The sequence below is a fragment of the Bufo gargarizans genome, chromosome 7, assembly GCF_014858855.1.
Source record: "Bufo gargarizans isolate SCDJY-AF-19 chromosome 7, ASM1485885v1, whole genome shotgun sequence".
NCBI lineage: Eukaryota > Metazoa > Chordata > Amphibia > Anura > Bufonidae > Bufo > Bufo gargarizans.
In genome coordinates, this window is record NC_058086.1 from 55,088,862 (window position 1) to 55,108,711 (window position 19,850).

General features: G+C 41.4%; 1 protein-coding gene across 2 annotated transcripts in view; it reads left to right on the top strand.

Moving 5' to 3' along the window:
- Window positions 1-19,850, top strand: part of GLIS1 (GLIS family zinc finger 1) — a 124,772-nt gene that overhangs the window by 9,255 nt on the left and 95,667 nt on the right. The window lies entirely within an intron of this gene.

The following is a 19,850-nucleotide window of genomic DNA, read 5'->3' on the forward strand; positions in this document are numbered from 1 at the left end:
CTGGGACTCCACATTTTTCAGCCTTGCTTGATGCTGTTTAATACTGTACGATGCCGCGCAGACATAGAGAAGAAGGGGCTTGTGTTAATATAAAAGCTGCTTATTTAGATTATGAGCTCATTAATTCCGTCAGTCTCCGGAGAGCCGCCACGTTCAGTAATCTGTGTGCGGAGTCCCCACGTCTGCTTCCTTTGTTTGCTAGGTCGTCATTTGGGGGTCCTATTAGAATAGGGGCATTACTTCAAATCACTTTCCTTTGGGCAATATACCATAATAGAATTTTACACCCATGTGTAATTACCAATATTACAGTAGAATACATTAATCCGGCATCCTGTCAGCAGTTCTGTAACTATGACACTGGCTGACCTGTTACATGTGCACTTGGCAGCTGAAGGCATCTGTGTTGGTCCCATGTTGATATGTGTCCGCATTGCTGAGAAAAATTACCGGTATGTTTTAATATATGCAAATGAGCCTCTAGGAGCAACGGGGGCGTTGTTGTTAGACTTAGAGGCTCAGCTCTCTCTGCAACTGCTGTGCCCCCTGTACTTTGACAGGACCAGGCAGTGAAAACATCACCACACCTGGCCCTGTCAATCAAAGTGCAGAGACAGCTAAGCCTCTAGGTCAGGGATGCCCAACCTGCAGCCCAGCAGCTGTTGCAAAACTACAACTCCCAGCATGCCTGGGCCTCCTACAGCTATTAGGGAATGCTGGGAGTTGTAGTTTTGCAACAGCTGGCGGGCCGCAGGTTGAGCATCCCTGCTCTAGGTGTAACTGCAACCCCTCCTTTGGTTTTTGAAGGCTCATTTGCATATAATAAAACCTAATTTTTCTCAGCAATGCGGGCACATATGAACATGGGACCAACACAGATGCCTTCAGATGCCAAGCGCACATGTAACAGGTCAGCCATTGTCATAGGTAAAAAAAACTGCTGACAGATGCCCTTAGGAGTAGTGCTGGATTATCAGATGCTCAGGATTATCAGTTATTGAAAAGTCAAATACTGAGTGTACGAAAGTGGCCAAAGGGTGGTCTTACACACAGGTTTAATTTTTTTTTTTAAAGATGCGGGTTTTGTTGTGTTATTTTTGATGCAGTTTTTAACCTTCTATAATGTCTATTCCTTTTGAATCCACTTCTAGCTTTAAACACTACATGAAAATTGGGTGTTAAATCACCCTAAGGAGCCCTAAACATATGAAGCCATAGAAACTTTAGTTTTTTCTTATTGCATGTAATTTTTATAGTTTATTTTTAGTATTTTTCTTGTCAAAACATGTGTGGACAACACCTTTTTTTTATTATTTTTTTTATTTATTTTTTTGTGCATAGTTTCAACATGCTAAATAATTTTTTTTTTTTTTATCAGATCTTTTTTATTAATATTATATGATCAGTGCAATTACACCATATAACAAAACATGCTACATTTTAAATTAGTTTTGCCCTAGTAAGCCGATGACCCCTGAATGGGATTCTAAGGTGGCCACATAGACGGAGAGAATGTGAAGAACTGGCCGCTCCCATGTGCGTGTCTTTCTCCACTTAAGTCCACAGCCATTACACCGAGCAAGTGCCAGTGGATTTGCCATGCTTGTTCTAGAACGGGAATGCATTTTCCAGCCCAGTTCTCCTTTACTAAAGAAGCCTTTGCCTCCAAATCTGGCAGAGTTTTTCTTGGGCTAAAACGTCTTATAAAATATTGCGAGAAGTTATTATTGATGACAGCCAAAGGGATCTGGAAAATGTTGACGTGAATCTAATTTTGTCAGTGCAATTGTCATAAACCGAAAAACTGTTCTGGTGTGATTTGTTCTGTACCGAATTGCACGTTCTTCCGTGAGAAATTTCCCATAATGTACTCAATAAGACATCATAGTGAAAATGTTGAAATGTAAGAGATCTGATGTTAATTTCTGTGTGTTGTTTTATAAAATTGAGATCAGACCGTAGTTCTACTTTACAAGGGCTGCACTAATCCTGTCCATACAATTTTCTCCACACCGAAAAAAAAAATAAGTTTTGGGTTTCCATTTATTTGAAGATGAAGCTAATGATTTGTTTGGACGAGGTGTGATTTTTCTAATTTTACAAAAATATATCATTTGAAATAAGTGGAATTTTTGAGTCTTCCTTCACAATGTCTCTATTGTTTCGGGTCTATTGACGCTTTCTGGACTTTGTTTTTAACCAATTTTAAAAAAATAATGAAGGTGTAACATTGGTCTGCATTTGTCACAATTGGGTGGTCAGATGTGTTAGATCATGATGATTGGTGGTAAGGTCAAGGAGCTAGACCACAAGAGACCCAACGACTGCAACCAGGCTACAACCATCATTATACAGTCCTGATCAAAAGTTTAAGACCACTTAAAAAATGGCAAAAAATCATATTTAGCATGGCTGGATCTTAACAAGGTTCCAAGTAGAGCTTCAACATGCAACAAGAAGAAATGGGAGTGAGACCAAAAAAAATTTGAGCATTCAATTTAATGAAAACAACGAATAAACTGAAACAGGCTGTTTTTCAGCTGATCAAAAGTTTAGGACCACACCTCCCAAAAAAAACTAAACCCCCCCCCCCCCCAAAACAGAAATCCAACTTCCAAACATGAACTCAGTAATGAGTAGCTCCGCCGTTATTGTTGATCACTTCAAAAATTCGTTTCGGCATGCTTGATGCAAGCGTTTCCATGAGGTGAGTGGGAACAATTCTCCAAGTGGTGAAGATGGCCGCACGAAGGCCATCTACTGTCTGGAACTGTTGTCCATTTTTGTAAACTTCCCTTGCCATCCATTCCCAAAGGTTCTCAATTGGATTTGGATCAGGGGAACACGCAGGATGGGCCAAAAGAGTGATATTATTCTCCTGGAAGAAGTCCCTTGTCCTGCGGGCATTGTGTACTGTAGCGTTGTCCTGTTGAAAAACCCAGTCGTTACCACACAGACGAGGGCCCTCAGTCATGAGGAATGCTCTCTGCAACATCTGGACATAGCCAGCGGCCGTTTGACGCCCCTGCACTTCCTGGAGCTCCATTGTTCTACTGAAGGAAAGGCACCCCAGACCATTATGGTGGCGCGTAGAAAACTTCTCAGGTGGGATCTGCTTGTCATGCCAGTAACGTTGGAAACCATCAGGACCATTAAGGTTAAATTTTTTCTCATCAGATAATAAAACGTTCTTCCACCTTTGAATGTCCCATGTTTGGTGCTCTCTTGCAACGTCCAAACGAGCAGTTCTGTGGCGTTCAAGGAGACGAGGTCTTTGAAGATGTTTTTTGTTTTTGAAGCCCTTCAGTCTCAGATGCCGTCTGATGGTTATGGGGCTGCAGTCAGCACCAGTAAGGGCCTTAATTTGGGTTGAGGATCGTCCAGTGTCTTGACGGACAGCCAATTGGATCCTCCGGCTCAGTGCTGGTGAAATTTTTTTGGGGTTTTCCACTTGACTTTTTTGTTCCATAACCCTCAGGATCATTTAAGAAATTCCAAATGACTGTCTTACTGCGTCCCACCTCAGCAGCGATGGCGCGCTGTGAGAGACCCTGCTTATGCAGTTCAACAACCCGACCACGTTCAAAAAGGGAGAGTTTTTTTGCCTTTGCCATCACAATGTGTGACTACCTGACAGAAAATGACAATGAATCCACATCTTTGCACAGATTTGGCCTTTTAAAGGCATGTGGTTCTAAACTTTTGATCAGCTGAAAAACAGCCTGTTTCAGTTTAATCATTATTTTCAATTAATTGAATGCTCAAAAAATGTTTTGTCTCACTCTCATTTCTTCTTGTTGCATGTTGAAGCTCTACTTGGAACCTTGTTAAGATCCAACAATGTAAATTTTTTTTTTTGTTGCCATTTTTCAAGTGGTCTTAAACTTTTGATCAGGACTGTATGATTAGTGGGTATTGCCTCTGCAGTCCCTTGGATTTTACTGTAGCATTATGTAATCGAATCTTCATCTTGACCATGAAGAAGACGTTTTATAGAGAATGGGGCCCCTCTGCTTGGTCATTTTAGACGGTTGCTCTCATACTTTCAAAATATGTAAAGTATAAAAAACATAGACACGTAAACTTTTTTACCTAAAAATTTATACCAGAATAGTGCCATATAGTCTCCACACAATAATGCCATTTTGCATCCAAGTACCACCATGCAATTCCTAAATAGTGACAGGGTAAAGGGGGTGTCCCATATTTTCTCATTCAAAATGTTTATTGTTTTCAGAAAAAGTATTGACAAGATTACAGAGTGAATACAAAATCCTTATTAGTGAATGTAGAATACATAAGGCAACAATAGTTTTTTAATACAATAGGGAGCAAATCCCAATAACAGTAATAACCGCAAAAGAGGAGTAGTACCAAAAAGAAAAAAAATTCAACAATTACAAGGGACAAAAAAACAAGACACGGACAAGAGAGAGAGAAACGACAAGGGAGAAAGGAGGGGAGGAAAGGCGGGAACCCTATACGGAGACTTGCTAGTGTCCGTTATTTTAATATTGATGTCCTATCCTCTGGATAGGCCAACAATATCGGATCAGTGGGGCTCCTACACCGAGCACCAGTGAACAGCTTTTCAAGAGTGTAGCTCAAGTGCTGTACGAAGGTGCTGTAGCTACACAGCTCCATCAATTGTGCTCCATCCACTACACAGTGCCTATTCCTGAACCGCTGATTGGTGGGGTGTTGGATGCCCACCTATCGGATACTGGTGGCTTCTTCCAAGCATAGCCAATCAATATCTAAATACTGGACAAGCCCTTTAAGGTTAAAATGACAAGTGGATAAAGGCAGTGAAGGTTTATGTGCCATACTCTTAGGTTGCTCTTAGTGTTCCATTGGTTGGTGGCCCTCTAGGAAATGGGAGACCTGGGCAATTACCCATTTCCCCAACCCAGCAAACCCAACTTCTCTCCATAACTCTGCTGCCCAACCAGTACATAGACAAGAGAGGACACATTAGCAAAGATCAAAGTTAAGTTTCCATTATAGTATTGCGTTTTGCTACCCACTCTTGGCAGGTTCTTGCAAGCCAGTGGCAAAGGAGATGAGACCCATTAGGGTTATGCCTCTTTGAGACCAGGACAACATGCCTCTATGGTATGTACACCTCCTACTGTTTCAAATAGTCCAACCTGAAGATCAACTCGGCTGAAAAGGATTATAACCCATTTTACAGTATGTGAACCCTAGATCTGAGCTTCTGAGGTTGCTGTATGTTTTGAGGGAAGAGCGTTGAATATTAGGCCAAAAATACATTTTCTGGTTTTAGATGTTAGAAATTAGCATTAAACTGTACTTTTTCACTTTTGATATATAATTCAAGCGTACAAGGGACTGAATCTCAGCAGAATTTAGATTTGAAACTGTCAGCACTATTAGAGTACGGTCACAGATGACTGATACTTGGTAGTTTTTTCTCAATAGAGTTGAGTATAGGAAAATCCACAGCATTTATAGTAGCAAAAAATGTATGATAAAAAAAATATCATTCACACGCTGTTGAACATTTCCACAACCGAATCTGCATATAATGTGACCTGTTGTTCGGAAACTGACAGCATTTATGCTATGATTTCAACAACCAAATCCACATGATTTAGTGCAGATTTTGCTGCTGTGGAATTCTGGCAGATATCTCCATTTTTTTTCCCAGTGTGGAAATTCTGCAGAGTATCCACCCAAGTTTATGTAGGTTGGGAAAAGGTAGGCTGGATGATGGAAAAACTAGGAGCCAAAGATGTCTTTGTTGCAAATTCTGCAGACAAGGAGTCATGACTAAAATAAGTCATTATGGTGGTCTGGGCCAAATGGGAAGAAAAAACATTAAAAGCAAACTTTTAAGACCCCAGCAAGACCCCTTAAAGTACTAGAGATCAGCTCTGCAGGTCTCTATATGCCGCCCATTCAATTTGAATGAATGTGACTGTATTGTTGGGACAATATTTCAGCATTTGTGGCCCCATTTTCCATTTTGCCCAAGGCCAAAATTTGTCTAAAACCAGCCCTGCCAAGATGTATGCAGCATGATGGGGGAAACTGTTAGGTTTCCCACGTAGAGAACCTGTTGTTAAATGCCTCCCCTACCCATGCTACAGAGTAAGGCCTCCTGCACACAAACAAATTGCGGGCCACAATGGACGAACACCGACCGTGGGGCAGCCGCAGCGGATCACTTTAATGGGTCAGCGATCCGGCCATTCTGCAAAAAGATAGGACATGTTCTATCTTTTTGCTGAACGGAAGTACGAGACGAAACCTCACGGAAGCACTCCGTAGTGCTTCCGTAGGGTTCCGTTCCGTGCTTCTGTTCCACATCTCCGGATTTGCGGACCCATTCAAGTGAATGGGTCCGCATCCGTGATGCGGAATGCACACAGAACGGTGTCCCTTTTTTGCAGATCCACAAATGCGGTCCGCAATACGGCAACAGGACACCTACGGTCGTGTGCAGGAGGCCTAAAACATATTTTTCGGAGATACTCCAGGATAGCATGTTCTAGAAAACATTCACACAATTTACCCACAGTAGAGGTTTAAAGGGGTTGTGCAGGCAGTATATATTGATGTAGGGTTGTTTCGGGTATCGAACTTTCGATACCCAATCGATACTTTTAGCCTGGTATCGATACGATATCGGGATTTGTCTTTAATCGATACTAGTCTGTGCTACTGCACAGCCTAGTATCAGAAAATATGGATCACGCTGATCTCAGCAGCACAGGGAAGAAGGAAGCAGTCTCCCCCCCCCCCCCTCCTCTGTGCTGCTGCTGCCGCTGCCTCCAATGAGAGCGCTGAGGGGCGGAGGAGGGGAGGGGCTGTGGCCACTGCGCCACCAATGATAACTAACGTTTAATACATTACAAATGCAGGCTGCGGCAGAAACACATTGCCGGCACCCTGCCACTGACAGGGTGCTGCCATCCGCGTCAGTTAACCCTTCAGGTGCGGCACCTGAGGGGTTAATTGCCGCTGATCGCAGCGCCCTGTCAGACGTCGGGTGCCGGCAATGTGTTTCTTTCCCGCCAACTGTATTTGTATATTAAACGCTAATTATCATTGGTGGTGCAGTGCGCCCCCCTCCCAGTATTAAAAACATTTGTGGCGCAGTGCGCCCTCCACCCCCTCCCGAGTATTAAAATCAGTAGTGTAATCCTGGGACTTTCGATCGGTTACCATGGCAGCCAGGACGCTACTGAAGCCCTGGCTGTCATGGTCAGCTCCCTGCTGCTGTGTGCACTATACACAGGGCAGCAGGGAGAGTGTGAGATCCTATTCACCCTAATAGAGCTCTATCAGGGTGAATAGACAAGGGATTAAAAGATCCCAGGTTCTAGCCCCTAAGGGGGGAAATAGTTAATAAATAAACTGTAAAAAAAACACACCAAAAAATTAAGTATAAATCACCCCCTTTCCCAATTTTACATATAAAATATATAAACAATAAATAAATAAAATATTACATATTGCCATGTTCGAAAAGTCCAAACTATGCGGTAAAAGCCGTAAAAGAAAAAAAAGAAATGAAAAACTGCGCGATTCGCCATTTAAAAAAAATTTTTTTGTCACCTTGTCCCCCCCAAAAAATAGGATAGGACTGTTCGATTATAGGCCGGATGTTCCATAAAATGCGGAATGCACGTGGCTTTTTTGGGCATTTTTTTTTTCTGCGTGTTATCAAATGGCATCGAGTATCGCAATACTTTTTTATGTTATCGAAACAACCCTATATTTATGACCTATCCTGGCATCCCTGCCAATTAGTTTGAAGATGAGGTGCTACTTTCTCTTCCGTACATTGCGCATTGTTTCCGGTGTAGTGTAATTACAAGTACTGGCTTCATTCAAGTGAACGGTGCGAGTACTTGTAAATACACTGCACTTCTGAGACAACGGGCAGTGTAATGAAGTGGAAGCAGCATCGCATGGAGCGCCGCCTCATCTTCAAACATTGGCGGGGGAAGTGAGAATAGGTCATCAATATATACTGCCTGCACAACCCTTTAAATTACAGGTCTATAGTTTCTGGGCTCACATTATGACCTCTTTTTGAATATTAGTACCACATTTGCTATGCGCCAGTCCTGTGGAACAGAACCTGCCATTGTATAGTCCTTAATTATTAGAAATAAGGGTCTGTCTCTCACATTACTTAACTCCCTTAGGATACAGAGGTGTATGCCATTTGGACCTAGTGCTTTTATTTTTTATGTTTTTTATAGGCAGCGATGCACTTCTTCAAATAGGCAACATTTAATGGAGCATTTATTTTGTTAACCTACATTTCACTTGACATTTTATTTTCCTCTGTGAATACCATCACCGATATTTAGTTTTAACCTTTTACAATTTATATAATTGAAGAGCATATTAGGGTTTTATTCTCTTTATGTTGATTATTGTCTCCTTTTACATTTTTAGTCCGTTTTTTTAGTCTGTTGTCCTAGTCAATGACGTTAAAAGCAAAATCATAAAATACCCTAGCGAAAGAGAAGTGGAAATGTATTATATTATGGTCACTATTTCCCATGTACCCCTCAACCTGCATCTTTTCTTATTGTCAAGTTAATTGGTTATTAAGTCCAGTAGGGCCTTCCCTCTAGTTGGATCTTGCACTGGACAAAAACCTGTTTCCTTTATGAGATCCACAGGTGTACATTTCCCAATTTGTATCTGGGCAGTTGAAGTACTCTGTAATAACTACCTCACTGTATTATAGTCACACAACTGATTTTCTCGTCTTTGTGCTGTCTGTTTTTAAGATAACCTGCAAATAAACTTATAAAGTTCACTAGGGCTATTCACACATCAGATTCTTTTTAAACCATATTCATAGAGATCTTTTCTTTAGAATTTTTGGCTGTTTTCCATTTCGGCAGTACTATACCCTTGAAATTAAATACAAAATATTGTCCATCTGTAGTCATTAAGACAAATCATAAGACCTTCTAGATAGATGTCCTTTTAAGGCTACTGTGAGGGTAAGATGTTATCTGAAGGGTAATCCTAATGATAATAGTAGGTGTAGAATAGAATAACAGGATGTCAATTCTAAATTACTCTTGATAGGCCTAGGTAAAGATGCCACAGAAGGGCATTGCATTTATCAATGTAATGTGTGATGCTCTAATTGAGTCAGTACAGTGGGGCTCTCTCTGGTTGTAGTGATGGTCTGAGTGAGAGACTTAAAGGGGTTGTCTCATCTTAGACATTAGTGGCATATCCTAGCAATATACCACCAATGTCATATAGGTACAGGTTCATACCTATCTGACTTTTCTGGCATATTACTAAGATATGCCATCAAAGTCTGAGATGACACAACCCCTTTAACCCCTTCCTGACTAGCTCCATGCATGTATGGAACTAGCCGGGACTTTAAAGATTGTGCCCGCTCGCAGACACCCATGGCTAATGCCAGTCGTGGACATTTAAGATGCTGTTGTCAAAAGTGACCATGAAATCTGGATACAAAAAAAAAATGAAAATTTAAATAACTCCCTTAACCCAAAATAAAATAAAAAAACATTAAAAATAAAAAATACACATTATGGGCATCGCCACTTGCGAAAACATCTGTACTATTAATATATATATATATATATATATATATATATATATAATGGCAAAATGGTCGATTCTCATCCTAAATAAAAAGTAATCAAAAAAGTCATACACCCCAAAATGGCATAAATGAAAAGTACAGATCGCCCCGCAGAAAATGAGCCCTCACAGAGCTCCATACACATAACTACAAAATAGTTATAGGGGTCACAATAAGATGAAAAGAAAAGTTGTTGTTTTTTCAAAGTTTTTATTATTTTCAGCATAATAACGCAAGAAAAACTATAAATATGTGGTATTGCCATAATTGTACTGACCAGAAAATGGAAGTAACTGATCAGTTTTAGCGTATAGGGAACGCTGTAAAAACAAAACCCATAAAACTGTTGTAGAGTTGCCTTTTTTTTTTCCAATTTCACCCTATTCGGATTTTTTTTTTCCAGCTCCCCACTATATTGTTTGAAATATTATATGGTGGATTTAGAAAGTGCAACTTGTCCCGCAAAAAACGGGCCCACATACGGCTATGTGAACGGAAAAATAAAAAATGTTTTGACCCCAGAAAGACAGGGAGTGAAAAACATAAATGAAAAAACCTCTAAAGGGGCTAAAGTACAAACAAAGGAGAATGTTAAATCAGGACAGGACGTAGAATCCATAAAGTCACTTCAAAAAATTATATCCAGAAATCCCAATGCTCCCACTTGGTTTGAACAGCTTGCCTCTCATGATAAATTACCGAAACAGACCATCTCACTGTTGTATAAATGGTTATTGTCTAAGAGACCCATGGGAACCCCGATTTTTATAAAAGCTTGGGAGTCGGATATAGATTGCTCTCACTCCAGCGGAATTAACCCTGATCTACCAAAGGTCCCATGGCTTCTCGAAATGTATTAAAATTCAGGAACATTCCTTGAAAACCTATGACCCGATGGTATAACGATCCGGTTAAGCTGTTCAAAATGGGCTTATCTCCTGATGACCGATGTTGGCGCTGTAAAGTGGGAAAAGGTACCTTAGGACACATACTATGGTTCTGCCTGATCATCCGTCCATTTTGGGAGCTAGTCGAGCGTCAGATAAATATAATATGTAATACATCGATCCAGTTATCGCCCGCTACAGTGCTGCTTTGGCTGCCATCGAGCACCTGGCGCCCGGGCTTAGCTGACTTGCCGACACAGATGGTACAGGCGGCAAGACTAGTAATTCCGAAGCTCTGGCTTCAAACATTGCCTCCTACCCTGAATGAGTGGTTTGTCAAGTTAGATCAAATATATTTGATGGAGGAGCTGGCGAGCTGGGCTACTAGATCGCATTGTAGATTCCTTAGACTGTGGGCGCCCTGGAAAAAATTCAGAGAGAAACAACCGATCCTTGGTTAGTAATAGGCACTTCAGGGTTATCTACACTGAGTTACATAGCTTGGAGGCGTGGAAGGAGTGGGCATCTGTGGTTGGGTATTCAAGGTAGGGTACACACACATACCCAGCATCCATATGGCTGACTATATTGTGAAGTTACAATGATTAAATAAAACAACCGAGAACCTTTTTATCCCCTAATGTGTTTCATGATCCTCTTCATGTTCCCCCTTTCCCCTCTATTTGATGGTGGATATGCTTTGCCTCTCAATTAGAGCTAGAAGTTTTCCATTTGCAACTTTTGTTGTAATGCTATGTGGTTATCTTCATTATGTGCAATACCAACATTGCCGTCTCGCGACGCGATGTCATCAGTGTCATCTCCACTATGATTTTTGATGTTGCCATGTAAAAAACTAAAAATTGTCTGATTTAACAGTGATTGTCAAACACTTTGCTTTTTCAATAAAAAGAGATTTGTTAAAAAAAAAAATAATTATATCCAGAAAAACATCCAATTTTTTTCCCCCTAAATAAAAAATTACATGGAACATTCATTTACAGGTTTATATATGCAAACAAATGTTTTATGGTTTTAAGAGAATCCCTTTCCAATTATTGTGTAAGGGCATACAGATGCTAAATAGGGGAGCCCTGCTTACACCCCATTATCTAAAATGGAAAGCTGCTTCAAAGAGGGATTCTAAAGGATTTGCGGATTCTAAAGGATTTGTCTATTATTACTGCGACTTCAGACCCTTTCATGAAGACACCAGAGGCAGGAACCAGGGGCACAGAGACAGAGGCTGTGTTTCCTATTAGCAAGAAATATAAATGTTAATGATTGTGCAATAACAAAGACTCATTGTACACAAGTAATTCAGACAATGGGAGAATTCAGTTATGTGAGACTTGTAAAAACCCTTGAGTGAATGTGTGTTCATCCCTAGAATTATGAGCCATCCTTTGGGGGACATTTGCTTCTGTCTTGACTCCATATTGCTCCACATATCTGGTCGTATTCCAAAATTAGCTTGAAACTTTTTTGCTGGCAATTTTCTCCCAATAATTTATGGCTTTTTAACAGTTTAATATGTGTCATTGGTATTTTGTGTTCTGTCTTGACTTGTTTTTGCATATAAATCCTGATTTTAAAATGTAACCTAGTTTTAGGTTCTATTTGGATTCAAGACAAAGCTAACAAAATTCTCCATGGTTTAAAGTTGTTCTCCATCTTATTGCTCCCTATTTTTTGAAAAATCTAATTTATACCACCTGAGAGAGGGCATGATATGCATTACCTTCTGCCAAGCTGCATTTCACGACTGCAAGTACAGTGGCCAGTTTTGGGTGGTTCCGACACTATGCCAGGGTAGTAAGGTGTGGTGCACCCCCAATGGGAAATTAGTCCAGGGTCTGCAGTAAACCAGTGTGCTTCTTTACTGGAGGAATTCAGGTGCAAAGCAATACAGGCGAGGCATAGGTCTGGCTTCTCCAGTCTCCTCCCTGGCAGAAGGAAAGGCCTGAGCTAGCTGTTCCTCTCTCTCTCAGAAGGCTAGTACCCTGGCCAGGATATCCCAGGATCTGTGGCTCAATTGTTCGCAGGCCCTCTGCTCAATGGATTGGTGATCCAGGGTCTGTGGCAGACTATCCCCGGCTCAGCATCTTCTTCTGGTCACTCATACAGTCTGGCAGAGTCTCTTCTACTAAACACTAGTCCCTAGCTGCACATAGGGGCTCTAACTGCTCTCCTTATGTCAAAAGGTCATTGAGTCTATTTTTTTTCCCACCAAAACTTTTCATAGTCCCTTTATAGTAACTGTGAAAAATGTCTAACTTCTCTATGCATTGATAGAAAGTCCCAAAGTCTCTCAGTGTTAGCTGACTGTGCATTAACCCTTTCCATAGTGCAAATAAACAAAACCTATACAACGCAGTTCAACAATATAAAACAGTATTAGTGTAAACAACAGCATAAATCACAGTGCAAGTTAACCCTTCCAAGTGCACTAAAGTAGTGAATTGATGCCTTTGCATAGTAGCAATTAGAGGCATGTGTCCACAAACGTCCAGGGCACTATACCAACTCAGAACCAATCCAGTTTTGCTAAGTTATGTCTGACAGCATGTTTATTAGATATCCTCCACCTAACCATTGATAAAAGGGATGTATAAGGAGCCTCAGACCCTTTGTCACTACTGTAAGACAGTTGTGTTACTTTGTATATGATACAATGGGGCAGATTTGTGAAGCCTCTCCAAATGAACAACGGTCTTTGTTGTGCATAGCAACCAATCACAAAACAAGTTTTAATTTTTCTACAGCAGAATGAGAAATAAAAGCTGTGCTGTGATTGGCTGCTATGGGAAGTTTCATAAATCTCCCCCAATACATCTCTAAGCAGTGCCAAAGGGGTTCTGTTTCTCAACTTAATAGTTAAAGAAATACTGGGCACTCTCTCAATATATGTAACTACACCATTTATTAATACAATGTATATATACTTTATGAACAATAACAATACACGAACATTGTTTCTAAACACATCCTAATACCATAAAAATCCGGATTGAACTATCTGCAATAAAATATCTAAAACTGTGGAAATAAAAATGTTCTGTGCATCGACAATGATCCCCTAAGGGTTCGGCAAGGAAGTCCTCCTGCTCAATTTATATCCCCATCAATACAGTTGGATTGGGGAGGGACTGAACGTTGGAAAATAAGCCCCACTGTTAGAATTCTTATCCAATGTGATCGCAGTAAAGGCACAGCTAACGGATACAGTCGTTTACTAGTGCGGCGTCCCGCTGTACTCACTGTTCTGCTGTAATAGAATGGCTGTGTCTTCGGAAATCTCCACTTGTATTAACACGCTTGTTTGTCCAATTCGGACCTTTAATGCATTTGTCCCGTTCCCCTCTCTCACTCTTGTGCGCCGCTCCGTAGATGTAAGAGCCGGTGCTTGCTGAGTATACAGGATCCCCTCTTTTTGCGCTGGACCTCGTTTGTGAATGGGTGCACGTGTTGGACTCCAGCTGTAGTCCTGTTTGCGGTACGCATCGGGTCCTGAATTGGGGTAAATTTCGGGTCTCTGTAGTGCTTCAGCGTAAGTTCTCAATGTCCATTTGGGGGCTCTTGGCACCAAACGCGTTTCAGGGTCTGTTCTCACCCCTTCCTCACCACTGAGGAAGGGGTGAGAACAGACCCCGAAACGCATTTGGTGCCAAGATCCCCCAAATGGACATTGAGAACTTACGCGCACCGCAAACAGGACTACAGCTGGAGTGCAACACGTGCACCCATTCACAAACTAGGTCCAGCGCGAAAAGAGGGGATCCTGTATACTCAGCAAGCGCCGAGTAACACTTTACTAGAGGAAGGGTGAGACCTCTGTACTGAGAGCACCTCCACTGTTGTCTGCATCAATCCTGTGCGTCACCTACTTTACATTTATACTTTATTTCTCAACTTGCTTCACCAATGGGATCTTCTCACATATATCACAAACCCTTTAATCTCTATGGGGCCCTCCTGACACTCCCGTTAGCAGATGTCCTGGGCTATAAGGCCGGAGCAGCTGTGTTTTAGCTGCCTGATCCTTTTGTTCTGGGAGATAAGCCACTAGCAGAGGTTTTATCCTTCTCCTTGTTAGGACAAGTGCATGCTTGGCCAAAAATTTGGGCTGACAGCTATCTAATGTGTATGACCAGCCTTAGGTTTGTCTATCTCTGTGGTGTCCAATATATGGTCCCTGGAGCCAAACCAGTAATGCTAGTCCCATAGTAGCATGCATACAAAAGTGCAAATGGTAGAGGACGCCTCTGTGTAGTCACTTACAATTCTTTTTTAATAGGACAACCCCTTTAAGAGCTTTTCATCCTAAATTAATACAGTTCAGGTTTTATAATAAACCTATGAATGCCCTGGCCACCACAGTCGTTCCATGTGACGATGACAGCTTTGAACTGTGTCATCCCTTTCTTCTGCAAATCTAGGAATCCAGAAATTACCAGTGGCGTTGTGGAATAGGGGCGTATGATGAGCTTAGGTAATGTTAATGAGGAACAGATGAGGAATATGTGTGTTCTGAGGTGTAGGATTCTCAAGAGCCACGTTTGATCCGATGCTTGTTCCAACACTTTTACTATTAGAGACACTAAATAAATTGCATGTATTGGCTTTATGACCTTCCTATTAATAACAGCACTTAGCACCCTGCTTAACCACATTTACTGAAACATCCCCCTGACAAAAGCCCAGAAGCACCAGTCTCCTATTAACAGGTGCCTTGCAGGCTCCGAAACTGTTTGATCATTGCATACAAATCAGCGTCCCGTACAGTAAAATTGTTTTTGTACGCAATTAATTATGAGGATTTGAAGTTTTTTTGGAATGCAGAAGATAATACCTGAAGTTCCCTTTTTGTAAGGCTGCCTCGGTCAGAGGCCACACGTGGTTTGATTTTTCCCGTGGAAGATATAATGTTTTCAAGGCACATTCATGACAAAGTGTCTGCCTATGGAGTTGTAGTTGTGAGCATGAGTCTAATACAGTTTGACAGACGATATTCATGAGCCATGTGTTCTTGATTAAGTCATTTGGGGCATTAAAAGCTGATAAAAGGGCATATTTTTATTTATTTTTTTACAAAGGTGGTCTGAATCAAATACAAGGCAGCACTTAGAGAAAACCCAAGCAATTTGTAGAGTAAAAAAAAACACTGCAGATTGGGAATATGGTTCTTGTGCCAACTGAACATAGGCCAATGTCGTTTTCTTATTTAAATTTTTACTATGGCTGATTTGGTGACCCAGCTCATCTAAATCAGTTAAAAGGGATTTGTAGGAAAAATATACCTTATTTACATATATGTTTCTGTCCGCATGTACCATATAACAAGTAAAGCCAAAACGATTAGCCGCTTTGGGCCATCATATTTTTTAGAAGGTTCCCCTTAAAAATTTGCTGATCACAGGTTGTCCAAGCAATTAACATTTATTTTTTTGTGGAGGAATCTTGCAGTGAGAATTTAATTTCCCTGCCTTGCCACCACAGGATATATGAAGTATTACATGACGTCCAGAGAAATCAGTGCATTGTCTGTGTAATTGTATAGTTGTTCTGGGTCTTCTAGAATGTCCTCATGTACCATATAGCAAGTAAAGCTGGTCATGTGTAAAACAATTAGCCACCTTGGGTCATCATGTTCATCATGTTTTTTAGAACGTTCCCCCTAAAAATGAGCTGATCACAGATTGTCCCAGCGATCAAATGTTTTTGTGGAGGAACCTTGCAGGGAGTATTTAATTTCCCTGCAGTGCCACCACAGGAGATGTGAAGTATTGCATAATGCCCAGAGCAATCAGTAGGTCGTCTGTGTAATGCACGGTCATGCTAGGTCCTCCAGAAACAAAGAAATTCCCTCTACTCAAGATGATTGATGAATATCCCAAAAGAGGATCTTGCATTAACTCAAAATGTCCTGATAGGGTATTTGAAAATGCATTTTAGAAGCCATTTATCTGCCTGATAAACCCTTAAACTAGGAATATACTGAGATATTTGACTTCAGTTTGGCAAATGTTCCGATGTTCTTGTTATTAGGATATGCTGCGATGAACATGTCAAGATCAGGCCAACTGTAGCAAAGAAGAGCACAATTGGGAATTGCCTAACTATGGGAATTCTATGTAATACTAGGATTATAATCGTGATGAAACTTTGCCAAGCAAACATTTTAAAGTATATATTTTCCAACTAATAAATAGGTATCTGTTGAGGGAATTTTTTTTTTTTTTACCATAATTGCACAGATTTGTATGGGCAACATTCAATATAGCTTCAATATATGTGGATATAAAGCAGAATTTCTAAAAATACTTACTGTATGACTCACCTCTACCTGATCCATCAGTGATCTGCACCCCACAGCTGCGGCCTCTCTGCTTTCAGTATTGGACTCTGTCTGGCGACAATTGGGCTGGCAGCAGATTCAAGGAGGAAGTTGGCCGTAGATCACTCCCTGGGGATTAAAGGCGTTGTCCCATGAAAAATATTCTACAGTTTTCAAACCATCACCTGGATCTGATATCTTTTGTAACTGCATGTAATAAAAAATTTAGCATAGCCACTAAATTATTCAATAAAATATATCTGCGCCACCTGCTGTTTTATTTTTTTCTTATTTCTTTGACCTGCTCACTGAGATGGCCGCACATGCTCAGTTTCATCCTTCAACTGCCTCCTGAGCTGTGATAGGCAGAGCTGAGACACGCCCCCTTAGCTGCAGCAGAAAAGACACTCCCCCTGAGCTGTCAGCTTGAAATAAATCTAGCAATGAAAGGTGCAGGGCTGGTTCTAGCTTTGATAGAAAGGGATTGTCATGTACTATATGATCTGATTTTCATTTTTTTTTATTAGTCATGGATAAACCCTTTAAGTATTGATACTTAACTATTCTGTGTTTTCTTTTGTGTATTATCGTGACCTCTGCATCACCCAAGTTTTATGCTTTTATGTCATCCCTCCTGGTTATATTACTTGGTGCTTGTGGTTCAGCTCTTTGGTTATTGACCTTTAGCTTGTATCATTGGTTTGTCTCTGTTTACCTCTGACTTGTTTCATCTTGATTTGCTATCCTGGTATCGACTTCTAGCTTCTCTGCTCCACAGACGTTCCTGCAGTGCATCCACCGCTAACTGGTGAAGAACAGGGACATTTCTTAGACTTAGTTTATCCAGAGTCAAATCAGTTGCCGTATAACGATTCATTTTCTGGTGAGAACATATTGATGATACTCCACCAGCACACCAAAGATATTGTACACTTTGTGCACAATTATTTTCCAACTCTAAGTTGTAAATAACTTGAATGCTTATTAGATAGAAGCATATCAGATGATTTGTGTAATGAGCGAGGGTGTGACCTAAGGAGATCAAGATCCTATGTGTGTGCATAATTATTAGGCAGCTTGTTTTCCTATGGAAAAATGGGCCAAAAAAGACTCTGAAAAGTCAAAAGTCAAAGTTGGATGTACATTGATATCAAAGGGAATTATTTATTCATATATATTGTTGGTATCTGCAGTAGACAGAAAATGAGGATTTTTTATATACAGTGGATATAAAAAGTCTACACACCCCTGTTAAAATGTCAGGTTTCTGTGCTGTAACAAAATGAGACAAAGATAAATCATTTCAGAACTTTTTCCACCTTTAATGTGACCTATAAACTGTACAACTCAATTGAAAAACAACCTGAAATCTTTTAGGTGGAGGGAAGAAAAGAAAAAACTAAAATAATGTGGTTGTAGCTATGTGCAGAATTAAGCAATCACTTTGAAAATCATGTTAAAGGGAACCTGTCACCCAAAAATCGCCTATTAAGCTGTTTACAGTACCTTATAGTGCTGTATAGTCGTTTCCTGATGCACTTTTTGTTAGTTTTGCAGCATGTATGCTCAGTCAGAAATCGATGTTATATTCAGCTGCTGCCCCGTGCTTCAAGTCAGGCTTGAAGTCACGGGGGCAGCGGCCGCGGCGTCTTACATGGCCCTCTCCCCGCCCCCTGCCTCTGTGACTGACAGCCGAAATCCGATTCCGGGACCGCGCTCAACGGCCGCATGCGCAGTAAAGGGCGGCAGGAGCGCGGTCCCGGCTGCCGCGCGTACTACGCGCCGTCTTACTTTCGCCGCACTGCGCATGCGCCCGACATCCTGTATCAAACGCGCCCGCGCCCAGATGCCGGGCGCGGGCGCGTTTGATACAGGATGTCGGGCGCATGCGCAGTGCGGCGAAAGTAAGACGGCGCGTAGTACGCGCGGCAGCCGGGACCGCGCTCCTGCCGCCCTTTACTGCGCATGCGGCCGTTGAGCGCGGTCCCGGAATCGGATTTCGGCTGTCAGTCACAGAGGCAGGGGGCGGGGAGAGGGCCATGTAAGACGCCGAGGCCGCTGCCCCCGTGACTTCAAGCCTGACTTGAAGCACGGGGCAGCAGCTGAATATAACATCGATTTCTGACTGAGCATACATGCTGCAAAACTAACAAAAAGTGCATCAGGAAACGACTATACAGCACTATAAGGTACTGTAAACAGCTTAATAGGCGATTTTTGGGTGACAGGTTCCCTTTAAATAGGAGCCAGCATACACCGGCCATCATTTAAAGTGCCTCTGATTAACCCCAAATAAAGTTCAGCTGCTCTAGTTGGTCTTTCCTGAAGCATCAGAGGGATCTCATTGTTAAAAGGTATCCGTACGGAGACTGGTACAAAAGAATTCCCAAGGCATTAGATATACAATGGAACACAGTGAAGACATGTGGAATAAGGTGTTATGGTCTGATGAAACCAAGGTTGAACTTCTTGGCCATAATTCCAAAAGATATATTTGGCGCAAAAACAACACTGCACATCACCAAAAGATCACCATCCCCACAGTGAAGCATGGTGGTGGCAGCATCATGCCAAGGGGCTGTTTTTCTTCAGCTGGAACTGGGGCCTTAGTTAAGCTAGAGGGAATTATGAACCGTTCCAAATACCAGTCAATATTGGCACTAAACTTTCAGGCTTCTGCTAGAAAGCTGAACATGAAGAGGAACTTCATCTTTCAGCATGACAGCGACCCAAAGCATACATCCAAATCAACAAAGGAATGGCTTCACCAGAAGAAGATTACAATTTTGGAATGGCCCAGCCAGAGCCCAGACCTGAATCCGTGGGGTGATCTGAAGAGGGCCGTGCACAGGAGATGCCCTTGCAATCTGACAGATTTGGAGTGTTTTTGCAAAGAAGAGTGGGCAAATCTTGCCAAGTCAAAATGTGCCATGCTGATAGACTCAGACTCCTAGCCAAAAAGACTGAGTGCTGTAATAAAATCAAAAGGGGCTTCAACAAAGTATTA